At 32.6% G+C, this 25,263-nt stretch overlaps 1 pseudogene; it reads left to right on the top strand.

Moving 5' to 3' along the window:
• Positions 1–16,715: 16,715 nt before the first annotated feature.
• The window catches only part of LOC141547266 (chromodomain Y-like protein 2 pseudogene), an 87,469-nt pseudogene continuing 78,921 nt past the window's right edge, over positions 16,716–25,263 (top strand).

A 25,263-nucleotide genomic window follows, 5' to 3' on the forward strand; every position in this document is an offset into this window, starting at 1 on the left:
GAATCACCTAATGTAATATTTTCTTCCTCCCTTCCCCCTCACAATCAGAGACATTATTGGCCATGTACTTCTTTCTCTTTCTAACAGCACCGGGTAAATCAGATTGCCACCTTTGTTGGCCATCTGTAGGCACTCTGGGAAGGGTGCCCAAAATTTTTAACATAGAATAAAGCACTTCTTGTGTTGGTATAAAACTGCTTGTAAATATAACTGAGTAAAATCCACCTGCCTAGACTTAACAGTACCTACTGAGATTTCAAATTTAAGAATCATTGGGTAATTTGGTGGAGGCTAGGGGGTGAGTGAGTGCCACAGGACAGTGAAAGTCTAATTGAATTGTGAAATGTGCCATGCATTCAATCCTTCAGTTCCTTTAGAAACTTTGCTTTCTTTAGCATAGGACTCTCTCCCCTGATATATCCCAATTTTTCCTTCTTCATTCATACTACATGGCCTTCAAGTCACAAATATACTAAATATCTACTATCTTCAAGGCTCTTTGCTAAGGTGTAGGTCTATCTACTAGGCTATAGAAATTTAATGCTCTGAAATTTTTTTTTTTATTCTTAAGGCTCTTTTCTTCATTTTTTTTTCCTGTTTTTGCCTTTCTTTTCATCATAGTTCTTGCTATTCACAAGTTTTCAAAATGTTGTATGCAAAAACACATATATAGATAGATTTAAATATATATAAATTATAAAAATAGATTAATGAATAAAACCAAAATTGATAGCAAGCAAAGAGAGCTATCTAGATTTGATTATTATACATTCAGGAATCATACTTATATATTTACATACTATTATATATATATATACTTATATACTATTTTTAAAAAATAGTCAAATGGCAAACTAATGCTCTCCATTAGTTTCAATTCTCTTTAAAGTTATATCAAAGCATTTCTTAGCATTGTAGGCACTGGAAGCACACTACCCACTGGCCTTTGTAGTAAATCTTGCTTTATAAGGAAAAGGAAAAATAAATGCAGAAAAACAACTTTTTTTTTTTTTTTAAAGAACTATGATTATAATGTTCTATAACCATTAGATTAACTTTTCCAAAAAATAAGGAGAGCTTTATTTGTCTCTTTTGTGGGAATATTTGTTCATAAGCTCTTGGAAAAGTCTTTGTATGTTTTTTCTTCCATTCTCTCTCAAGTTCTTTGCTTAAATAATATTTTCAAAATTTGCCTAAATTCCCTTGAGAATGTTTCTTCATATTCAAATGAGGATGTTTTCCAAATGTAGAATTTATTGCTTTCCTCCCTCAGGGAGATGAAATGAATTGACTGATTTCTTAGAATATACCAAGGGACTGATAATATTTATGAAAAGTACCAATTATGTATGGATAACTTTCAACATTCTGAGATAAAAATCTAACAGCATTATTAAGAAACATGGCATTATGCTAATATTGCAGACACTCAAGTTGTTAAGTAAGTTGAAATCCTTTGTTGATTCATTTGGTGAAAAAAAAATAGCTATTTTTTCAGTTTTGTTTCTCAGAGTACTTCATATATAATTGAAAATGCCTTGTCAATAATATTTTAGGAAATTTTCCTTTAGTGTTTGCATTAATTTTGAATTAATTAAAAAAAACCCTCCTCAAATAGGTACTTCAAAATCTATTTCTGCCAATTCAATATGCAGACTAAATATGTTATCTGAACTTTTCTGTCACATAAACAATAAAAGAAACCATAGAAATATTTCATTAGAAGCTTTGGAAATATGACACACATACTTTCACACTGAAATTACCCAGCAGATTTGGTTTGTTTGTAATTGGAGATGATATGATTATAATTCTTTTCTAGGAGGTCTTCTGTCTATAGAGGGTACTTTAAACTCATCTTTCTTCTTTCCCTCACCCCAAATCACAGAATGTTGAGAGGGTTATCAGAAGCTCTTTATTCCAATTCAATATCTTAAAAAATAAATTTTTTCTACAATATATCTGAGAAGTGGTTATTCATTCTGTGCTTGAATATCTCTAGAGGGCAAAGAGAAAACTTCTCCCTCAATACATCCCATTCAACTTTGGATATCTCTAATAAAAAAAAAAAAAAAAATCTTCCTTTATATGAAGTCTAAACTTGCCTCTTCAAACCTTAGCCTATCTTCCATAGCCTAGAATTTCAAATACTTGCAGATAGCCATTTTGTTCTCCTTAAGTTTCCTCTACAGACTAAACAATCTAGTTTATTTATTTTTTCCCTATAAAGTCTGAATTTGAGATACTTCATTATTCTGGTTTTATATATATATATATATATATATATATATATATATATATATATATATATATATCTGATCTGGAAAAAATGCTCTTCCTTAATAGTTTTCTTGTTGTTTTTTTTTTTTTTTTTTCCCCCCATTATTCCTCTCTATATAAATAGCTGACCAGAACAGACATCTTTATATCTTATAGAATAGTGGAAAGGACATCTAATGGGTATAAGAATCAATTAGACTTGCATTTGAATCCCATCTATGTTATTTGCCAACTTGGGCCTGGTTTGGGGCCAATTGTTTAATCCATACACCTTAGTTTCCTTTTTCAATTTCTCTGATTTGCAAACCAGGATTAATATTATTTGTATAAATTATCTCATACATTTGCTATGAGGAAAGACATTTGAAAATTGGGGAGTGTTATTTTAATGTGAGTAAATGTTATTTTCTCTACCCATACAAATTCTCTCCTTAATGTCCATTTCATATATGACATCATCAATGACCTTTCCCTTATTCTTACAGTTTTGAGGAAAAAAAAAAAAACAACAGAAAAAAAGTGTAATATAACTTATAATAGCAAAGATGGAGGAGTCACCCAAATCTAGTTTTGATTTCTAAAATGTATGATCATGGAGGATCATGTCAGTTCTTAAAATTATGGTTTACTCATCTATAAAAGAATCACCAATATACATAATACCTATTTCATAAAAGTATTAGAGAAAATGAAAGAATTCGTAAATTCGAAAGTGTTGAATAAACACCATTCCTTATTGCTAGAAGTGATCTCTTCCTCTTTGTCTCTCTACTGTCACCCCATTAGACATCACTTATGATTTTAATTCTATTGTGACCTATATTATTATATTTATTTGCATAGGTCTCTCACAAGCATTAAATTCTAAGCTTGATGAAGACAGGACTCTTTTCATTTTATTTTCTTTCCACCTTGAATTCCTGGTATCTAACACAATTCTTGGCATGTACAGCCCAATTAATAAATAATTTAATAGATTTTTAGTAATAGAACCAATAGCAAATACTAGTGTTGAGCAATTAATCCAAAAATCAACATATGCATATTACCAAATAGTGTTTTATTTATTTATTTATTTGTTTGTTTATTTATTTATTTATTTATTTTTTTAGGAAATAATAGCAGACTTGTACTTTTTTTACAAGCTCAATAAAGGAATAATAGGAAATATGAATAAAAATTCAGACAACTTTCATTTATTCTAATAAAGAAGAATCAGTAGGAAAAAATAACTTCCATGAGAAATAATTTATTTATATTTAGAATCCTTATTATTATTATCATTATTATAATTTTAGGGAATTGGCAGGAATCTCACCTGAATGTAGATGAACATTCTAAGTAATATTATAGCTCTTCAAAGAAAGACCAGGAAGATCCATAATGAAAGAAATTAGAAAACTCAGTTTCCCCATATCACTTGAGGACACTTAGAATCTATCTTTCTACGACGTGTTTGTGGCTCATATCTTTAATAAATTTAGGAGTCAGAATCTTTGAATCTCAGAGTTGGAAAATGTCTAAGAGACCAAGCAATCCAGCAATACCTGGAGAAAATGTCTGGTTCTGAACTAAGTGTGGAGAGGAAATCTCCTTGCCTCTTATTAACATTTCCTAAATAAAGATAATCCTGAAAAGAATAGAATTCAGTGAATGTCAAAAAAGTTGTTAAAATTAAAGAAAGTGAAAATGCTAACCAAAGTTTATTTGTTTTAAACCAATCTCTTTAGTGAGAACATAAACATCTGCTGCTGATAAACAATAAGGACAAACTGTTTTGGATAATTGAGATGATACAAGCCAAAACATATACATAACTCCATATATAAATAAAGAAAGATGTATGATTATAACTATAGCTGTGTAGAGCAATATAGTTAAATGCTGAGTGACTAGCCACCTGGGAAGAATGGAGGACCAATATGTGGTTAAAGGGATCTCCTGTGTAATTAATTAGGTAAAGCCTCATGGGTTGAATATAGAACAGGAAAGGAATGACAAAACAAGGTTTTTCAGATGGGAGTGAGGAAGTCATTCCAGAAATTGAGAATAAACTGTTTATTGCCTTGGATGTGATATTGGATAAAGCTCTTTTGGAAAGCAACCTAGTTTAAATAGAGATCAAAAACTATATTAAATTAAGTGATGGCGCAATTTACTAAAAGATGGCAGGTATGAATCGATATCTATAGCTCTCACATTATGCATGGGTTGTTTTCCAAAATTAATTTGAAAGTCAATTTTTGAACCCATAGGCCCAATATTAGAAATGAGTCTTGGTCTTTTTACCCTTTTTCCTAATTCTCATCAATCCAGATGAAGAAACTACAGAGTCAATTTCCTTGCCATAATAGCTGCCAGTCATACTATTTCTTTGAAATACTTAAATTGTACATAAAAAAGGATCAAGGATCATAGAGATAAAGATAGAAGTGAACACAGAATTTGGTCTAAGCCTTCACCAGCACCTGTTATTCACCATTTTAAACTCAATGTCCTGGAGATAGCTTAACTCAAATGGTTCAAAAGACAAATCAGAGTTTTTCTTTCCAAATGAATCCCAATTTTGTACTTCCCTATTTCTATCAAGGACACAATTCCATTAATCTCTCCCACCTCAATACCATCAATTATCTTCAAATTTGTATATTCATTTCCTCTACATATTTAATCAATTACATCTTTCAACATATACAATTCTACAGCATCTCTTGCATCATAACCACTACCTTAGTTCATGTTCTCATCATTTCTTCACTATACTTTTACATTAGCCTCCATATACCAATTTTGTCCCTTTCTTCACATAGCTCCCAAAGTAATTTTCTAAGTATAGATGTGATGATATTGCTCCTTTCCTCAGTCAATGACAGCAACTCCCTGTAGTTTTTCACTTTTTTCCAGTTTAATTTTTTAAATGCTTTTAACATGTTAATAGTATTTAATTTTCCCCAGATGCATGTCAAGAAATATTTCAGCACTCATTTTTACAAAATTTCCATTTTCAACTTTTTCTATCTTTCTTCCTTCCCTGTTTTCCAAACATGGTGGGTAGTTGAATATCTTTTATACATCTGCTAACATGTAAAACACATTTGCATATTAGTCACAGTTGAAAAAAAAAGTAAAAAAAAAAGATCAAAATAAAAAAAAAATCATGAGCAAATAAGAAAGTTAAAAATAAAACCTATTTCAATCTCCATTTAGAGTGCACCAGTTCTTTATCTAGCTCTGAATGGCATTTTCCTCTATGAGTCCTTTGTACTCATTTTGGATCATTTGTTGTGTTCCTTAGAAGAGAGAAATTAATAATAATTGATCAGACAAGGCTGCTGATACTATGTATAAAGTTTTCCTGGCTTTGCTCATTGTACTTTGCATCAGTTCATACAAGCTTTTCAAAGGTTTTATGAAATCTTTCTATTCCTCATTTCTTTTTGGAATAAATTGATATAATATAAATTGATATAAATCAATTATCAAATATAAATAATATAAATTGATAAATTATATCAATAAATTGATATAATCAATAAATTGATATAAAATAAATTTATCAATAAAATTGATATAATACAATATACAATACAATACATTCATATACAATAGCTTGTTCAGTCATTCTCTAACTGAGGGATATCCCTTCACTTTTCAACATTTTGCCATCACCAAAAAGTCTGCTGTAAATATTTTTGTATATGTAGGTCCTTTGCTTATTTTAATAATCTGTTTGGATGAAAACCTAGTAGTTGTATTGCTGACTCAAAGGGTATTTGCCTTTTAGGCACAGTGTGAAATGTTGGTCTCTAGCTACTTTTTGTCCTATTGTTTTCCAGTTTTCCTAGCAGTTTTTGTCAGATAGTAAGTACCTATTCCCAAAGCTGGGGTCTTTGGGTTTATCAAATACAAGATTACTTTTGTCAGTGACTTCTATGTTTGGTGTACCTAATCTATTCCATTGACCATCTATTCCATACTCTTTTTCTCCAGATTGTTTCTGTGATTACTGCTTTATAATATAATTTGGTGCTTTTACAAGCCACCTTCCTTTGTATTTTTTTTTCATTATTTCCTTGATATTCTTGACATTTTGTTCTTCCAGATAATTTTGTTGTTATTTATTTATTTTTTTTTTTTTTTTGGTCTAGCTTTGTCAAGTTTCTTTGGTAGTTTGATAATAAATAATAAATAATAAAATTTGGCAATTTTTTTTTATTATATTGGCTTGGCCTTCCCATGAACAACTGATATTTTTCCAATTGTTTAGATCTCAATTTGTGTCTCTTTTATAACTGCATTCATATGGTCTCCATGTTTGTCTTGGCAGACAGACTTCTAAATACTTTATAGTGTTTGTTACTATTAATGGAATTTCTCTTATCTCTTTCTGGGCTTTGTTAGTCATGTGAAGAAATGCTGATGATTTATGTGGATTTATTTTATATAATGCAATTCTGCTAAAGTTGTTAATTATTTCAAACTAATTTTTTTTAGTTGATGTTCTAGGGTTCTCTAAGTATGCCATCATACTGCAAATAGTGGTATTAGTGTTTCTTTATTGCTTACTTTGAATCCTTGGATTTCTTTTACTTCTTTTTATTGCTAAAGCTAACATTTCTAAGGTGATATTGAATAATAATTAATTAGCACCCTTGTTTCACCCCTGTTCTTATTGGGAAGGCTTTTTTTCTACCTTATAAATATTCTACCATTTACAGATATAGATTTTTTTTTTTATCATTATAGATAATACTTACTAATGATTTTAGTAGATAATGAGTATCATTTTGAGGAAAGGTCTCTCTCTTTATGCCTATACTTTCTGATATTTATTTTTACACTTTATTTATTTATTTGCATAGCTTTTTATTTTCAAAATACATGCAAAGATAATCTTCAACATTCATCCTTGCAAAACCATGTGCTCCACAATTTCTTTCCTCCTTTCCTACCATCCTCCTCCCCTAGGCAGCAAGTAATCCAATATAGGTTAAACATGTGCAATTCTTCTAAACATATTTCCACACTTATCATGCTGCACAAGAAAAATCATATCAAGAAGTAAACAAAACAAAACAAAACAAAACAAAACAAAACAAACATGAGAATGGGGAAAAAAGTCATGCAAGCAACAACAAAAAAGGTGAAAATTCTATGTTGTAATCTACATTCCATCCCAATAGTCTTCTTTCTGGTTGCATATGTTTCTTTCCATTTCAAGTCTATGCTTTTCAGTGTTTTTAATATGAATGGTGCTATATTTTGTCAAAACATTTTTTAGCATCTATTGAACTAATCATGTGATTTCTCTTGGTTTTCTTATTGATATTATGCTGATGATTTTTCTAATATTTAGCCAACCCTGCATTCTTGGTATAAACCCACCATGTCATAGTGTACAATCTTTGTGATTTATTGCTATAATTACCTTGGTATTGTTTTATTTAAACTTTTTGCATCAATATTCATTAGGGAAATTGTTCTACAATTTTCTTTCTCTGTTGTAGCTTATCTAAGCTTAAGTATCAGAACCATATTTGTGTCATAAAAAAGTTTGATACATCATCTTCTTCACCTATGTTTCCTAATAGTTTATATAGCATTGGAATTGTTATTTAAATGTATTTACTCATGAACTCTTCTAGATCTGGGGATTTTTCCCAAAGGAATTTGATAATATTTGTTCAATCTCTTTTTCTAAGATAGAATTATTTAGGCTTTTTGTTTCATGATTTATTAATCTAGTTAATGTACATGTTTGTAAATATTCATCAAATTTGCTTAGATTGTAAGATATATTGGAATATAATTGGGCAAAATATTTTCTAATGATGCTTTAATTTCTTTTGTCATTGGTAGCAATTTCACCCTTTTCATTATTGATACTGGATATATTTTTCTTCGTTTTAAAAAAAAATTCAATAATGACATCTATCTTATTGATTTTTTCATTAAACTAGCTCTTACATAATTTTATTAGTTCAATAGATTTTTGCTGTTGTTTTGTTTTTGTTTTGTTTTTGCTTTCAATTTTATTCATTTCACCTTTGATTTTCATGTTGGTGCTCAATTGGGGATCTTTAATCACTTTTTTCAAGGTATTTGTGTTGTTTGCCTAATTCATTGATCTAATTTTTTTTTTTCATTTTGTTGATGCAAGAATTTAGAGAAATACCTTATTTTTTAAGTACTGTCTTATCTGTACTCCTATCTATTCATTGCCCTTTGTTGTATGTAATTTTTATTGCATTGTGATCCCCCCAAAATACATTTAATATTTCCGTCTTTCCCATTTGGTTTTGAAATTTTATTTCTTATTACAGCTTATTTTGTGTAAATGACATAAATTACATTCCTTTCTGTTTCCATTCAGTTTTCTACAAAAGTCTATCATATCTAAGTTTTAAAATATTCTACTTCATGTTTTTGTTTTTTTCTTTCTTTCTTTTGGGGATTGGTTTTATCAAGTTCTGAAAAGGGACAGTTGACGTCTCTAACTGTATAGACTTAGTGTTTATTTCTTTATATAATTCTCTTAACTTCTCCTTTAAGAATTCGATTACTATACACTTTTTACAAAAAATGTTTAATGTTGATACTTCTTCACTATCAATGGTACCTTTTTGCAAGATATAGTTTCCTTTCTTAGCACATTTAATTAGTCTTATTTTTTGTTTTTGCTTTGTCTGTGATCAGGATTGCTACCCCTGCTCCTTTCTCTTTTTTCTTCAGCTAAAGCATATTAGATTCCACTCTAGCCCTTTACCTTTACTCTGTATATGTCTCTCTGCTTCAAATGTGCTTATTCCAAACAATATATTGTATGATTCTGTGTTTTGATCCACTCTGCTATCTGCTTTTGTTTTATGTAAGTGTTCATCATATTCACATTGACAATTATGATTATTACATGTGTATATTCCTTCAACATATTCTTCCTTTCCTTTGTCCTCTCTCTCTCTCCCCTTTCACTTTTTTCCTCCTCACCTGTGTTTTGCTTAGATCTACTACCTCCCTTAATCTGGCTCAGCAGCTTCTATCACTACTTACCTTCCACACCCTTTATTTACTGTCCTTCTCTCCTACTTTCCTATTGAGTAAATAAATGTCTATATTCAACTGATTGGGCTTATAATTCACTCTTTAAGCCAAAATGTAAAATAAGGTTCAAGGAATGCTTATTGTTCACTTTCCCATATCTCCCTCCACTAAAATAGATTTTTCACATCTCTTCTCATAAAATAGTTAACTTCATTTGGCCTCTTCCTTCCTTCTATACCCAGTATTTTCCCCTTTCTCATCACAATTTATTTTTATGTCATTCCTTCAAATTTGCCTTATACCTATAATTCAGTCTATATGTATTCCTTCTAGCATACCATTAATGATAATATTATTAAGGATTATAATCATTTTCCTTTGTAGGGAAATAAACAGCTTAGTTCTGTTGAATTCCTTTCATTTTCTTTTCCATTTACCTTTTTATGTTTCTCTTGGATCTTGATATTAAAGGACAGATTTTTGATTTAGTTATGGCCATCATCTTATGAAAGCCTGAAATCTTTCTTTTTCATTAAATGACCATTTTCATCTTGAAGTATTATGCTTAATTTTACTCAGGTAATGATTATTGTTTGTATGCCTAGGTCCTTTGTTCCATAGAATATCATGTTCTATAATCTCAGATCCTTTAATGTTGCAGCTTCTAGGTCCTCTGTAATCCTGTTTGTGACTCACCAATGATTGAATTGTTTCTTTCTGACCACTTGTATATTTTCCTTGACCTGACACTTTTGAAATTTGGATATTATGTTTCTTAGAATTTTCTATTGGAATCTGTTTCCTTAGGTAATCAATGAACTTTTTCCATGCCTATTTTTTCCCTCTTATTCCAGGACATCAGGACAGTTTTCATAGATAACTTCTTAGAAGATATTATCCAGTAATATATAAGAAACCAAGCCAATCTCCAATTGATAAATTGCCAAAGGATATGAACAGACAATTCTCAGATAAAGAAATTGAAACTATTTCTAGTCATATGAAAAGATGCTCCAAATCATTAATAATCAGAGAAATGCAAATTAAGACAACTCTGAGATACCACTACACATCTGTCAGATTGGCTAGAATGACAGGGAATGGTAATGCAGAATGTTGGAGGGGATGTGGAAAAACAGGGACACTGATACATTGTTGGTGGAACTGCGAATACATCCAGTCATTCTGGAGAGCAATTTGGAACTATGATCAAAAAGTTATCAAACTGTGCATACCCTTTGATCCAGCAGCGTTGCTACTAGGTTTGTATCTCAAAGAGATCTTAAAGAAGGGAAAGGAACCTGTATGTACAAGAATGTTGTGGCAGCCTTCTTTGTGGTGGCCAGAAACTGGAAACTAAGTGGATGCCTATCAATTGAATAAATTGTGGTATTTTAATATTATGGAATATTATTGTTCTGTAAGAAATTATCAACAGGATGATTTCAGAAAGGCCTAGAGAGACTCACATGAACTGATGCTGAGTGAAATAAGCAGGACAGGAGATCATTATATACTTCAACAACAATACTGTATGATGATCAATTCTGATGGATGTGGCCCTCTCCAACAATGAGATGAACCAAATCAGTTCCAATAGAGCAGAAATGAACTGAACCAGCTACACTCAGTGAAAGAACTCTGGGAGATGACTATGAACCAGTACATAGAATTTTCAATCCCTCTAATTTTGTCCGCCTGCATTTTGAATTTCCTTCACAGGCTAAATGTACACTATTTCAAAGTCTGATTCTTTTTGTTCAGCAAAACAACTGTTTGGTCATGTATACATATATTGTATTTAATTTATACTCTAACATGTTTAACATATATTGGTCCACCTGCCATCTGTGGGGGGGGGGGAGGGGGGAAAATTGGAACAAATGGTTTGGAAATTGTCAATGTTGTAAAATTAGCCATGCAAATATCTGGTAAATAAAAACAAGAAGAAGAAGAAGGAGGAGGAGGTGGAGAAGGAGGAGGAGGTGGAAGAGAAGGAGGAGGTGGAGGAGGAGGAGGAGGTGGTGGAAGAGAAGGAGGAGGTGGAGGAGGAGGAGGAGGAGGTGGAAGAGAAGGAGGAGGTGGAGGAGGAGGAGGAGGAGGTGGAAGAGAAGGAGGAGGTGGAGGAGGAGGAGGAGGAGGAGGTGGAAGAGAAGGAGGAGGTGGAGGAGGAGGAGGAGGAGGTGGAAGAGAAGGAGGAGGTGGAGGAGGAGGAGGAGGAGGGGGAGGAGGAGGGGGAGGTGGAGGAGGAGGAGGAGGAGGAGGTAAAAAAGAAGGAGGAGGAGAAGGAGGAGGAGGAGGGGGAGGAGGAGGAGGAGGAGGAGGAGGAGGAGGAGGAGGAGGAGGAGGAGGAGAGAAGGAAGAGAAGGAGAAGGAAGAGAAGGAGAAGGAGAAGGAGAAGAAGAAGAAGAAGAAGAAGAAGAAGAAGAAGAAGAAGAAGAAGAAGAAGAAGAAGAAGAAGAAGAAGAAGAAGAAGAAGAAGAAGAAGAAGAAGAAGAAGAAGAAGAAGAAGAAGAAGAAGAAGAAGAAGAAGAAGAAGAAGAAGAAGAAGAAGAAGAAGAAGAAAGATATTATCCAGATCTTCTTTTTGTTACAACTTTCAGGTAGTCCATTGATTCTGACATTGCCTCACCTAAATCTATTTTCCAGGTAAAATGGCATTTTGCATTTTTTTCCTCTTTATTCATATTTTGGATTTGTTTGATTGATGCTTGATGTCTCATAGATTCATTAGCTTCCACTTGCCAAATTCCAGCTTGTAGAATATTGTTTTTCTTAAATAGCTTTTATACTTTTTTTTTTTTTTTTTTTCTATTTGGCCAGTTCTATTTTGAAGCAGTTTCCCAAGATAATGACTCCTTTTTTCTTGATTCTGTTGTATCAGTCTCATTTCTTCCACCCAGCAATCTTTTTTATATCTTTTTTTTTATGTATTTTGAGTTCCTTTTTGGAACACTTCTACAATTTTTTTCTGGGCTTAAGATCACTTCCTGTTTATTTTTGGGCTTGTGGGATTTATCCATAGGTATTTTGACATTGTTGTCCATTTCTGAATTTGTGTTTCAGTCTTCTCTGACACTATAATAACTTTCTATGGTCAGATTCTTTCTTGGTTGTTGTTTTCTTCTTCTGTTTGTCTGTTTCTCTTACTGGCTCTCTCTCTTTGTCTCTATATCTCTGTCTCTGTCTCTGTCTCTGTCTCTCTCTGTCTCTGTCTCTCTGTCTCTCTGTCTCTCTGTCTCTCTGTCTCTCTGTCTCTCTGTCTCTCTCTCTCTCTCTCTCTCTCTCTCTCTCTCTCTCTCTCTCTCTCTCTCTCTCACACACACACACACACACACACACACACACACACACACACACACACACACACACACACACTTTCATTTCCTTGTCCCTTTCTTTTTAAATGTGAACTCTGTTCTGTAGGTGGAAAGAATACTCTGTTTACAGGTACTGGCTGTTTACCTGGAGCTTCCCTGATGTTGCCCTGAGGCCTGAGGGACTTGTGTCTGGTGCTGGCTTAAAGAGTGGGGATCAGGTGGGGTGTGCTTGTCACTAATGGGGGCTATAGGAGTCTGGCAACTTACCTGGTACTGACCTGGGATTGTTGAGCCCCGGCGGAAAGTTTCTGTGATTCCCTGGTAGTACACTGAAACCTCTGTTGAACCATTGAATCCATTGGAAGATTCCTAAGTGCCCAGACATTTTAGATGCCAAACAGACATCCTCTTGCAGCCAGACCTTCAACAAGCTCAGCACAGCTTCAAGCAATTAGGAATCCTCCTATGGCTAGACCATGGAATGATTCAATGTAGCACCAAAGAAATACAAAAACATCCCATCTAGACTCGGCATATACAAGACACCACCTGTTTGGCATCCAAATTGAAACTGTTGTTAGATTCCACTTCTGAAATTCAAGATAGGAGAATAAGCAATAAATCTCTGTAACCTTCCCTGCTCACTTTTGGGCAAATATGAAATAGTGCTAGTCCTGAAGAAGCAGAACTAGTAAGGAGACAGGGTGAAACCATTTTTTAGCCCAGGAAACTTGATGGTCTTCTCCCTTGCTAAGGGGTAGAGGAGGAGGAAAAGTCTAAAACAGGAAACTCACCAGCCTGCCAGGAGTAAGCCCCACTTCAGCAAATCAACAAGAGATCCTGATAGCCAGAGAGGTAGCACAGATCACCAACATCATGGCATCCCATGTCCCTCAGCAAAACTTTAAAAAATATATAAATTACTTCATTTAGTTAGTAAAACCCTTGACATCTGTGCCAAATTCCTTTCACAGTCTTTTTATTCACTATACTTGATCCTCATTCAAAGAAGTACAAACTAGCAATCTCTCAGTTCTTAACACATGACACTATATCTCTCATCTCCATGCTTTTATATTGACTTGGTCCCATTCCTGAATCCTACTTTCTGCTTGTCTCACTCAGAGTATGTTTTGGTCCTAAAAGAAGTAGTACAAATTACTTCATTATCTTCTAAATGAAACCTTTACTTCTCTCCTCATCTATTAGTGCTCTTCCTACTATTTGCCTTTAAGTTTGTTGCTATTCGTCATTCAATCAATCATGATTGACTTTTTGTGACTTTGTATACTATAACACATGGGATACTCTCTGTGGGTTAGTTTTTATTTTTGTTTTAGCACAAAAACTGGAGTGATTTGCCATTACTTTCTCCAGTGGATTAAGGCAAAGTTTAAGAGACTGGTCAAGGTTTATAAAGCCTGTTAAATAACTGAAGCCTTATTTGAACTCCTCTTCCTGACTCCAGACCCCAAATTCTATCCAATGAGAGCTAGCTCCAATTTGCATTAAAATTCCTTGCATTTTTAAAATCAATTATCTTTGCATTTATTATGTATATTCTAATGTATGTACTCATTCCCACCTCACCACAATTATAAACTCCTTGACTTTAGGGATTGTGACATTCTTCCCATTTGAACACTCAGCAATAAGAACAGTACCTAGCTAACAAGTTTAATAGCTGCTGATTATTTATGGATAGAATGATATAGTATGCAACAGGTTCTCATCTGATCATCTGCACAATTCTTTTTCCACATGATCTCCATTATTCCTCTGAAACTTTTTTTTAATGATATTTATATATATTAGCAAAAAAAAAAAAAAAAAATTGTTACTCTAACATTCCCAATATATACTCATTCATTTATTGTTATTTGTAAAAACAAACCCAAAAGATTATCTGGTCATTTAGTAGAGGTGAGTGAGCCAGAAAGAAGGCAGGTCTCCTTCTCATCTAGGTCTGAAAGATTTATCTTTGATGGGGATGTCCACATGAGAAATACACATACACAATGCAGAAAGGGTAACTAGAAAACAAGGAAGTTTAAAATAGATATGAGTAGCTGTAACTCATTATTCAATGAAATTTGGCCAAAGCCAAAACACATAACATAAGCTTAAGTAAACTTATCACAAGACTCAAGTGTAGTAACTGAAAACAAGAATTCTTTGAATGAATGCAGGCCCTGGAGAGAGGAACACTTTATACTTTGTAGATATCTCCAGCTTTTCTAGAGCATTATTAAATTGAGTGTGGACAACCTTTAATCAAATAAAGTTGGATTTACACAGTATAATAATTTTCCTAAACAATATAATAAATAATTTTCTCATATTATAAATCATATTCATGTTTAATATTACTAATATGTTAGACTTATGAATAAAATATTTACAAAGCACTTGAAAGATGCTAGGCATTGGGATATTTTACAAGGTAAAGTGAATTCTAAAATATCCAAAAAATATTGAGGACCAAACCACATTCATCAGGTATTCCTTGGTTAGGAAACTGCAGCATACAATTAGCTTTATTGACAACTTAGAATATTGTCAAACATACTGAGAATTTAAGTGACCTCTGAAGGAAGATGAATCCAGTACAGTTTGGTGATTGAACTTGAAACCCAGATTTTCCTAACTCCAAGGTCTCCAATTATTTATTTGGTTGTTTTAGCTAAAACAAACAAAATAAAACAACAACAGGGTTGAGGTGTGAGAAATAAGGATTGAAAATTCCCCTGAGGCAATAGGATCCCCTGGTTGGTTCACAGGCTTTGCAAAAGAATTTGCAAACCCCACAGAATCCAGGTTCTAGGTCTGTGGCAAGAATGGGTATACACTGAGGAAACAACTTTCTTAGCAGGCAAATTCCTGTAAGGATTTTTGTACAAATCTGGTCACATAGCATGTGATTTAGTAGGTTCTGAGCCAGGGACCAATCTCTTCAATTCAACCGAGGGCTTTGGTAATGTCCCAGGTGAGATTTCTAATTGAATGAGATTGCTTATCTGGGAGTTTTCTCCATGAATGGGTGGGGTCCTTCCCAGAGGCCAGGAGGATTTGAGATTCAAGAGCACCCTTAATCCAAAGAGTAAAGGGGACCCAATTTATATCCGGGCCTTTCCAACTATTCCCCTCCCAAAGATTAAAGGAGATACAGTTTACATCATTTGCATTGGTGACAGAATTTTGTTTCAGATTCAGGTGGACCACTATATTTTGTTTATTTTTGTTTTCACCTATTAAATATATTTTAAGCTAATTATTCATTTTGCTTTTTTGTTTGGTAAAGGTTTTATGTTTAAAGTTTGTACTGTCTTGTTAACTCATCTATATTAATGAGAAGAAGACTGGTGATGGCTCCAGAGCTGCTGTAGCGAGTCATAGAAGTATTTCTCCCCAAAGTAATGTTATCCCTAAACCCCAAAATAGGTAGCAGCAACATGACTTTCCCTATGACAAATTATTCTAAAATGTCTGAAGTGCAGCTATGCTGGAAATTGAGGACTTAGGTGTCTAGTAAAAACATAATTGTTAAACAATCCCTGAACATTAAATTACATGGAGGGGTCTAATAATGAATAACCTTTGTTCAGTGATTAATGAATGAATGTGTTACAAGGAAACAGAACCATATGTATATTATACTGTGCTAAGTGTTGGATATACAAATGTAAAAAACGAAACGGTCCTTGCCTCCAGTTCTAGTTGGGTAAAACAACACCTACCAGGGAGGGATGACTAGAGTGGGAATGTTATGTTAAAAGTTATAATAAGAATAATATTAGAATTGTAAGCAAATAATGTCCTTCCCAGGTAATGCAGGTTTGGTTATTGTTTATAGAGATATGTATGGAATTGGGTGGGGGTGAGGACTCTGTGTGTGTGTGTGTGTGTGTGTGAGAGAGAGAGAGAGAGAGAGAGAGAGACAGACAGACAGACAGACAGACAGACAGACAGACAGACAGACATAAGGAGATAAAAACAGAGAGACAGAGAGACATAAGGAGATAAAAACAGAGAGACAGAGAGACAGAGAGATAGAGAGACAGAGACAGACAAGACATGAACTCGGCCAGAGTAGTGGGGCTGGGCTGGGCCACTTATGATGAAATTCACCTGTCAGAAGCCCTAGGGACTTCAGTTGAAGATGATGGGTCAGAGGTGGAGGTAGAATATGTAATAAACATCACCAGAGAGGAAAATACTGATTGTAATGAACTATAAAGCCTACTCATGATCCCTCCCTTGTTCCCACATCTTTTTTTCCTTCTTTTTCCTCTTCTTCCTCTTCCTCCTCTTGGGTGTGGTAGTCTTTCTTTCTGATCCAAGTAAAGGCAATGTGGTATGACATAAAGAATTCTTGATATGAAGTTAGAAGATTTGGGATGATATTTTTGTTCTGCCACTTAACATGCATGACTTTAGGCAAGTCACAAACTCTCTGAGCCTCAATTTTCTCACTTGAAGTTCAAATGAGGGTAGTTGAATTATTTAACTTCAAAGGTCTCTTCTAACTCTGATTCTATGATCTTAAGAAGCCAGAAATGAAAAAAAAATTAAAAAGTCAAAGCTAATATTTTGCATATTCTCCTTAGAGTGGTAAGTTAAATAAAATGTATTTTATCCTGGACCCAAAGATCACATCCTTTCCTGGAATATTTGGCTTCTTAATCTTGCAGTGTTAATGATAAATGTGAACAAACTACCTTGAAGACAACTGGATTATGAACCCACATCTGTAATACAGTATGAAGAATTATATGATTCTATGAGAAATCTTAAAAGATCAAAAATATGTCAGCATAAGATACTGGATGATGAGTAGGAAAGTTGGCATGGAGTAGAATATTTTAAGCCATGTTCAAATATGATTTGAGGAGGAAGCTGAGAGGAAGAGGTGAAAGACTTGTAAATTCCTCAAAAGTTTCATAATTAAGTCATTAATATAATCTTTGTGAATATCAATCATTTAAAACTTTTATCTTAATAGCAAATGAATAGTCATTGGCATAGTACTTATTTTGTCTGTGTTCATTTAAATCATATGTTAGGGTAAAAGTCAGAGGCAAGTCTCAGTTAGAAGAAAGAAGGAAGATTAGTTTGTGATTCCTTCTATTTGAGCTATTTTAATAAGGTGTTGATTTTGAAAAATGGGAAATATTCAAAATCTATCACTATTCTAAAAAGAAATTTAACCTGTGCAGAATAGTCACCAAAATGAATGATTTGAATCATCTCCCAACTTCTGGGGATCTTTAAACCACTTTTGAGATTTTGATTAGAATGTCATTAGAAACAAAGACTGGGACCTGGTTAGCAGGTGTATTCCATCAGTGCCAGACCCCTCCCTCTGAATTCCCAGCCTACCTGTCCAGCCTGCCTGAGAAAAATGCTCAAAACTGTAATCCCCCTCTAAAAGATCTGATTATAAATATCTTCACTAAATTCTATTAAGGAGTAAACCCACTATGAGGATAATCTTTCTCCCTCATAATGACTTGTCTCATGGCATCTTTCTCCTTACTCTGAATGGTTCTATTTAGTCTAACTATATGGTGATCCAACTTTATTTCCTATTTGCCATTCCTGGTGATTATTTTATCTCCTACTTTTGTCTGTAATCTCTTCTTGAATAAACCTGTCTTTTGCCCTATTCATTTTATTCTCAGCTTCTAATCTCATATTACAAGGTCTTTAAGATCTTGGGGCTATCAGAATTCAGTGCTGGGAATAGTAGACATTTAAAAAAAATATATATGTATTGACTGACTGATATTTCCAAAATAGCAGAATATAACACAAAAAAAATCTCCACAATTTTTAAAGGATGGAAAAGGAAGAAAAAAAAGTTAGAAAAAAATTTGTGCAGTTTCATCTTATAAATAAATGAAAATACTTGAGAGGAAAATGAAATTTCAAAGAGAAGCAACCTAGCTAAGGGAAAACATATAGAAATAATCTGTAGGTGAAAACTGGAGGGGAAGAAATGGATATAAAATAGGGTATTTTTGTTTGGGATAGCTAAACATTTGGGAATGCTAGGCTTAGAGTCAGAAAAACCTGAGTTTCAAATCTGAACTCAGACTCTGACTAGTTTTGTGACTCTGGACAAGACATTTAATACTCTTGACTCAGTTTGCTCTTCTGAAAAGTGATCTGGAGAAGGAAATGATGAAGTACTCCAATATCTTTGCCAAAAAACCTCAAATGTGGACATGAAGAATTAGACATGATTTGACCAACCATAAATATCTACTAGCATTTCATTTGTAGCAATGACTTAATTTGCTTTTAGGAAAAATTTCTGGACCTAATTAAATAGATATGTTAAGAAACGTGCTAGAGATTAAAGTAGATTTTCAAGATAAAGTTGTAAATATTCCCAAATAATTGAAAAGATCATGGATATTACTTTTGCCCAAAGGAAGACCAAAAATTCAACAGCACTTATTGATATATATATATATATATATATATATATATATATATATATATATATATATATATATATATATATATATATATATATATATATATATATATATATATATATATATATATATATATACATATATATTTATATATATATATGTATATATATATTTATTTGTAAAATTTTGTTTTAATAGAATAATACCCATTTAACCAGTATCATGGTTATCCTTGTGAAAACACATAAAGGGAACAAGTTCAAATTCAAATTGAAATGGAGGCTAAGTCTTAAATAAGAATTCCTTTGGGTAGCATATTAATTAAATCAGAATACAACACACTAACATTATCTATGTTCTATTGAATTTGATTTATTTTGTAAGTATTTCCCAATCACATTTTAATCTGGTTCTGCTGCTGGTACCTCTGTTTTAAAGGAATATTTTAACAATGACAGAACTGAGATTGTGGAGAATAACATCTCTCTTAATGGATTGTTTATTGATTTGAAAAAAAGTCCTCCATGTGAAGAGGATTGCAGGTGATCAAACTTTCTCTATTTAGATTTCTTCGGGGCATTTTGATTAAAATATCTGGCAAGACAAAAAGACCAGAAAGACTCAGTAGGGGGTTGAAAAGTACTTTTGCCTGAGCTATTGGAAGAAACTAAGAGCTGGAGCAGTTAGCAGATAAAAAGCCTTCATCTGCTACTTTGTGATTGGCAGAATAAAGATTAATCTCATTAAAAAACTGCTTCAGTTCCAACAAGTTCCCCTCAGGGTAACTAGAACTTGAGAGGTGAAACTTCTGAAAAGAAACATTTATTGTTCTTTATTGCCTTTTCTCATTTGAGAAGAGAAAGTAGAATGGGAAAATAGAGATTTTTCTGGTTACTAAGCCAATTAAAAAAAATTGATGTACTTTTAATGGATGATGAAGAATTCTGTTAAGATGAGGGAAGGACTGGCTAGATATTTTTGCTTGATCAGAGAGGCAATTTGAGTGGTTTCTCCAGAGCTTCCTTTTTTGATTGCTTTTGCTTGTATAGCCAAAAGAGAACTATACACCTCTTAATTTCTGTACTGGAATTGATACTATAGAGGACTATGTATGGGTAAAAATGAGGTCATTCTAGTAAGTTGACAGGAAAGAAATCAATGTTCCAAACAATTAGGAGTACTATGGAAAATTTTTTCTGCCTACAAATTATTCCAGGGATTATAAACTGAATGAGTCTAATATTCACCTCTGGGCTCCTATATAATAAAGAATGTAAGACTCTGAGCTATTTCATAAAAGTAATACATCGCAAGAAGGAGCTATAAGGTAACTAGAATTTCTTATTTCAGACAATGACTTTTCCATATTTTGCCTGACTTTCTATCTATCTTATCTATCTATCTATCTATCTATCTATCTATCTATCTATCTATCTATCTTCTATCCATTCATCCACACACAGCTAAATATTTACCAATTACAAATAAAAGAAATGACAATCTTTTAACTTTTTTTTTTTAATTTTTAAAGTTTTTTTTTTTTTTTTTTTTTTTTTTTTTCCCTTCTGGCTCTCTACTCTTAATGAAAGATAGGGGATTTGATATTGATTACACATGTAAAGTCAAGAAAAATGCATTTTCATGTTAGTGAAAGAAAACACAGACAAAAAAAAAAAAACAAGAAAGTTGGAAAAAAGTTTTTAATTTTCATTCAGAGTTTTAATTCTCTCTCTGGAGCTGGATAGCATTTTTCATCATGGGATCTTTGGAATTGTCTTGAATCATTGTCTTGATCATAGTTGCTGAGTCTTTTTATAGTGGATTATCCTTTTAATATTGCGGTTACTGTGTAAAATGGTTTTCTGGTTCTATTCATTTTACTTTTATTGACTTCTTATGTGTCTTCCTATGTTTTTTTGTAAAATCATCCTGCTTGTCATTTCTTATAATTTGGTCATAATCATATACTAGAACCTGTTCAACCATTCTCCATTCAATGGAACTGCCTTCATTTTCCAATTCTTTGCCACCACAAAAAGAGCTGCTATAAAATATTTTTGTAGAAATATTCTTTTTTTCCCCCTTTTCTTTGATCTCTTTGGGATATAGTGGTGGTTTTGCCCTTTGGGCATAGGTTCCAAATTGTTCTCCAGAACAGTTGGATTAATTCACCACTCCAATATTGGATTAGTGTTCCAATTTTCTGCATTTCCTACAGGATTTGTCTATTTCTTTTTCTGGAATGATAATCAATCTAAGAGGCATGAGATGGTACCTCAGTTCTTTTAATTTGCATTTCTCTAATTAGCACTGATTTAGACCATTTTTCATGTGACTATTGATAGCTTTGATTTCTTCTTCTGAGAACTATATGTTTATCTCCTTTAAGCTTTTATCAACTGGGGAATGGATCTTACATTTATAAATTTGTCCCAGTTCTCTCTGAGAAATGAGGCCTTTATCAGAGAAACTTACTGTAATTTTCCACCAAGTTTCCTGTTTTCCTTCTAATTTTGACAACATTAGTTTTGCTTATGCAAAAGCTTTTTAATTTCACATATTCAAAATTATCTATTTTAATTCTGATGATCTTCTCTATCTCTCCTTTAATCATAGACTTCCTTTTTAAATAGATTTGACAGGTACTTTTCTCTATACTCCCCTAATTTACTTATGCAATCACCCTTTGTGTCTAAATAATTTATTCATTTTGACCTTATGTTTTTATAAGTGTGAGGTTTTAACCTATAACTATGTTTTACCAAAATATTTTCTTCACTTTATGTGAATTCATGTGTTTCCCCAATTTTTTTTTTCTGAAACTACCTTGCCTGTCATTTCTTATAACAATAGAATTCCATCACAATCATATATTATAACTTGTTCAGTTGATTGGCATTCCCTCAATTTTTAATTTTTTGCCATCACAAAAAATAACTTATTGTACTTGTGAGTCCTTTTCTACTTTTTATGAGTTCTTTTGGATTCATACTTAGTAGTGGTATTGCTGGACAAGAAGTTATTCAGTTTGGTTGTCCTTTGGGCATAGTTTCAAATTGTTCTCCAAAATATTCATAACGCTAACAAATGTACCTTAGTGTCTTATTTTTTCTGAATCCTCTCTAACATCCAACATTTTCTTTCTTTTTCTCTTTTTCTTTCTTTCTCTTTCTCTCCTTCCTCTTTCCTTCCATCCCTCTTTCCTTCCATCCCTCACTCCCTTCCTTTCCTTCCATCCCTCCTTCCTTCCTTCCTTCCTTCCTTCCTTCCTTCCTTCCTTCCTTCCTTCCTTCCTTCCTTCCTTCCTTCCTTCCTTCCTTCCTTCCTTCCTTCCTTCCTTCCTTCCTTCCTTCCTTCCTTCCTTCCTTCCTTCTTCATATTAACCAATCTTATAGGCATTTCTCTAATCAGTAGCAAGTTAGAGCGGGTTTTTATTTTTTATTTTTTATTTTTTTCCATATGCTTATAGAGAATTTTTATTTCTTTATCTGGCAATTGCCTGTTTATATCCTTTGACCATTTATCAATTGGGGAATGATAAGCATTTTAATAATTTTGACTCAATTTTCTATGTATTTGGTAAATGCAGCCTTTATCAAAAATACTTATTACAATTCCCCCCACCCCTTACTTTTCTGTGTTCCTTATAATTTTGATCCTATTGGTTTTATTTGCACAATTTGTTTTTTTTAATTTTATAGAACAAAAATTCTGATTTTACATTTTGGAATGTTCTTTATATGTTTTTTGTGTCCTAAATTCTTCCTTCATTCATAGATATGACAGATGGATTATTCCATGCTCTCTTAACTTGCTTATGGCAAATAATTTTGTGTGTAAATTACATACCCTTTCTGTTCTTGCTGTATAATGTGAAATGTTATATATCTAGTTTCTGTTACACTTTTCTAGATTTCTCATCAATTTTTGTGAAATAATGAGTTTTTGTTCCAAAAACTTGGATCTTTGCGTTTATCATGTATTGGATTACTATGGTCATTTACTAGATCATTTATACCTAATCTTTTTCACTATCATACCACTTTATTTCTTAGCCAATTATACATTATTTTGATAATTGCTGCTTTATAATATGATTTGAGAACTGGTCTGGCTAGACTACCTTTTTTTTCACATTTTTTTTTTCATCAATTTCCTTGTTATCCTTGAGCTTTTCTTCTTCCAGATGAATTTTGTTAGTTTTTCTAACTCTATAAAATAATTTTTGATAGTTTGATTTGTGTAGCATTAAATAAATCAATTTATTTAGATAGAATTGTCATTTTTATTATGTTGGCTCAGCCTATGTCAATTAATACTTTTCCAATTGTTTATATTTGCTTTTATTTTTGTGAAAAGTGTTTTATACTCGTTTTCATATGGTTCCTGGGCTTATTTTGCCAGATAGATTTTATAGTACAATATGCAATTTTCTATTACTCACTGTTGGATTTTGTTAGTAATATATAGAAATGTACCAAAGCAACATCTAGGATTTCTTTCTTTCTTTCTTTTCTTTTTTTTCTTTTTTCTTTTTTCTTTTTTCTTTTTCTTTTTTTTTTTTTTTTTTTGAGGCTGGGGTTAAGTGACTTGCCCAGAGTCACACAGCTAGGAAGTGTTAAGTGTCTGAGACCACATTTGAACTCGGGTCCTCCTGAATTCAAGGCTGGTGCTCTATCCACTGTGCCACCTAGCTGCCCCCAAGGATTTCTTAAAAGGAGAAATTAAACCTCTTTTCATCTCCAATGTCAACATTCCTTGGTTCTGGATAACCTTTATAGGTCCTAAACTGTCACATTAATATCATAAGAATAATAAATATAATTCACTTAAGTATGCTTGCTTTGTAGATAAAGAGATCAAATTAATCATACAAAAATTTAAGCTACTGATGGGAAACAAATGAGTATGGGAATGGATTAAGTATTTGGAAGCTGTAACATTTCTAATCTCTATCTCCTTATATATCTTATCTTAACAAGTTCTATAGGGCCTTTATGCCAACAGTGAATATAAACATAGGTTCCAAAGAGTTTAGTAATTCTAAGTCCCTCCATACCTCTAGTAGAGAATAGAGCTGCTCAAGCACATATTAGAATAGAAAATGCATTCTATAGAGAGGAAGGCTTTTCACTGCCTTTCTGTGCATTGGCAATGGACCAATTTAAACATAATCTAAGTCAGAAAATGGTGTTTGATGCCAAGCTAAGCTTATTACCTAGGCAAACCAGTCTAGCCAAGTAACTAGGACTGTTCCAGTGAGGGGAGGAATTCTCCAATTATTGCCAAAAGGACCTTGAACTCAAAATAGAGAATTAGACTGTCTTTTTTATTAATTATTTCAATATTCTATTAAAACACATGTGTGCAAGCAGTACTGCAGAGTAGCTAAATTGCTTGCTTTGGGGTCAAGAAAACCTGGGTGTCAATTCTGCCTTTTATACTTCCTAGCTTTGTGCCCCTGAGCTAGACATTATATCTTAATCAACTGCTGATGACTTTTCCATTAAGTAGTAAATTGTTTTAATCTTCATTGATAGAGAAGATAAACAAAGAAGGGTTCCCAAGCCTTGATTCTCAGAATCTTCCAAGGGGAGACAATCCAATCTCTTTGTATTCCTATACAACAGTAAGATTTCACAAAAACCTCATGTTAGACTTCAGTACATTGACATGGTGCCAGAATGTGAAGAATTAAAACCAATATATTAATATTGTGCAACAGTTTTCTATAATTTCTTACTAACTTTTCAGAAATTATGGAAGAAAATAAAAGAGAAATATAAAAGCTTAAATGTATGTAGCAATTTCTCTTCTTAATCATTACTAAATATACCTACATTTTGTAGTTTATTAACTTAATCTGAAAATCCCCTCTAACCTGTCAGGGCAATGAAGTAGTGTGAGCTGCTATCATGAAAAGTTCTAAGCTCTGTTTATTTGTTTTTTATATATTTTATTATTTTTCCAATTCAGTGTAAAATAATATTTAACATTCATTTTTTAAAAATTGAATTATATTTTCTCTTCCTCTAATACCTGCCTCCTATCATATAGTCAATAATTTGATTTGATATGCATCCAAATATATTTCAATGTGAGTCATTTGTAAAATTACAAAATAAGGGAAAAAAAATGAAAATAAAGAAGAAGTAAACTTCAATCTGCATTTGGAATCC

Source organism: Sminthopsis crassicaudata, chromosome 6, assembly GCF_048593235.1.
Source record: "Sminthopsis crassicaudata isolate SCR6 chromosome 6, ASM4859323v1, whole genome shotgun sequence".
NCBI lineage: Eukaryota > Metazoa > Chordata > Mammalia > Dasyuromorphia > Dasyuridae > Sminthopsis > Sminthopsis crassicaudata.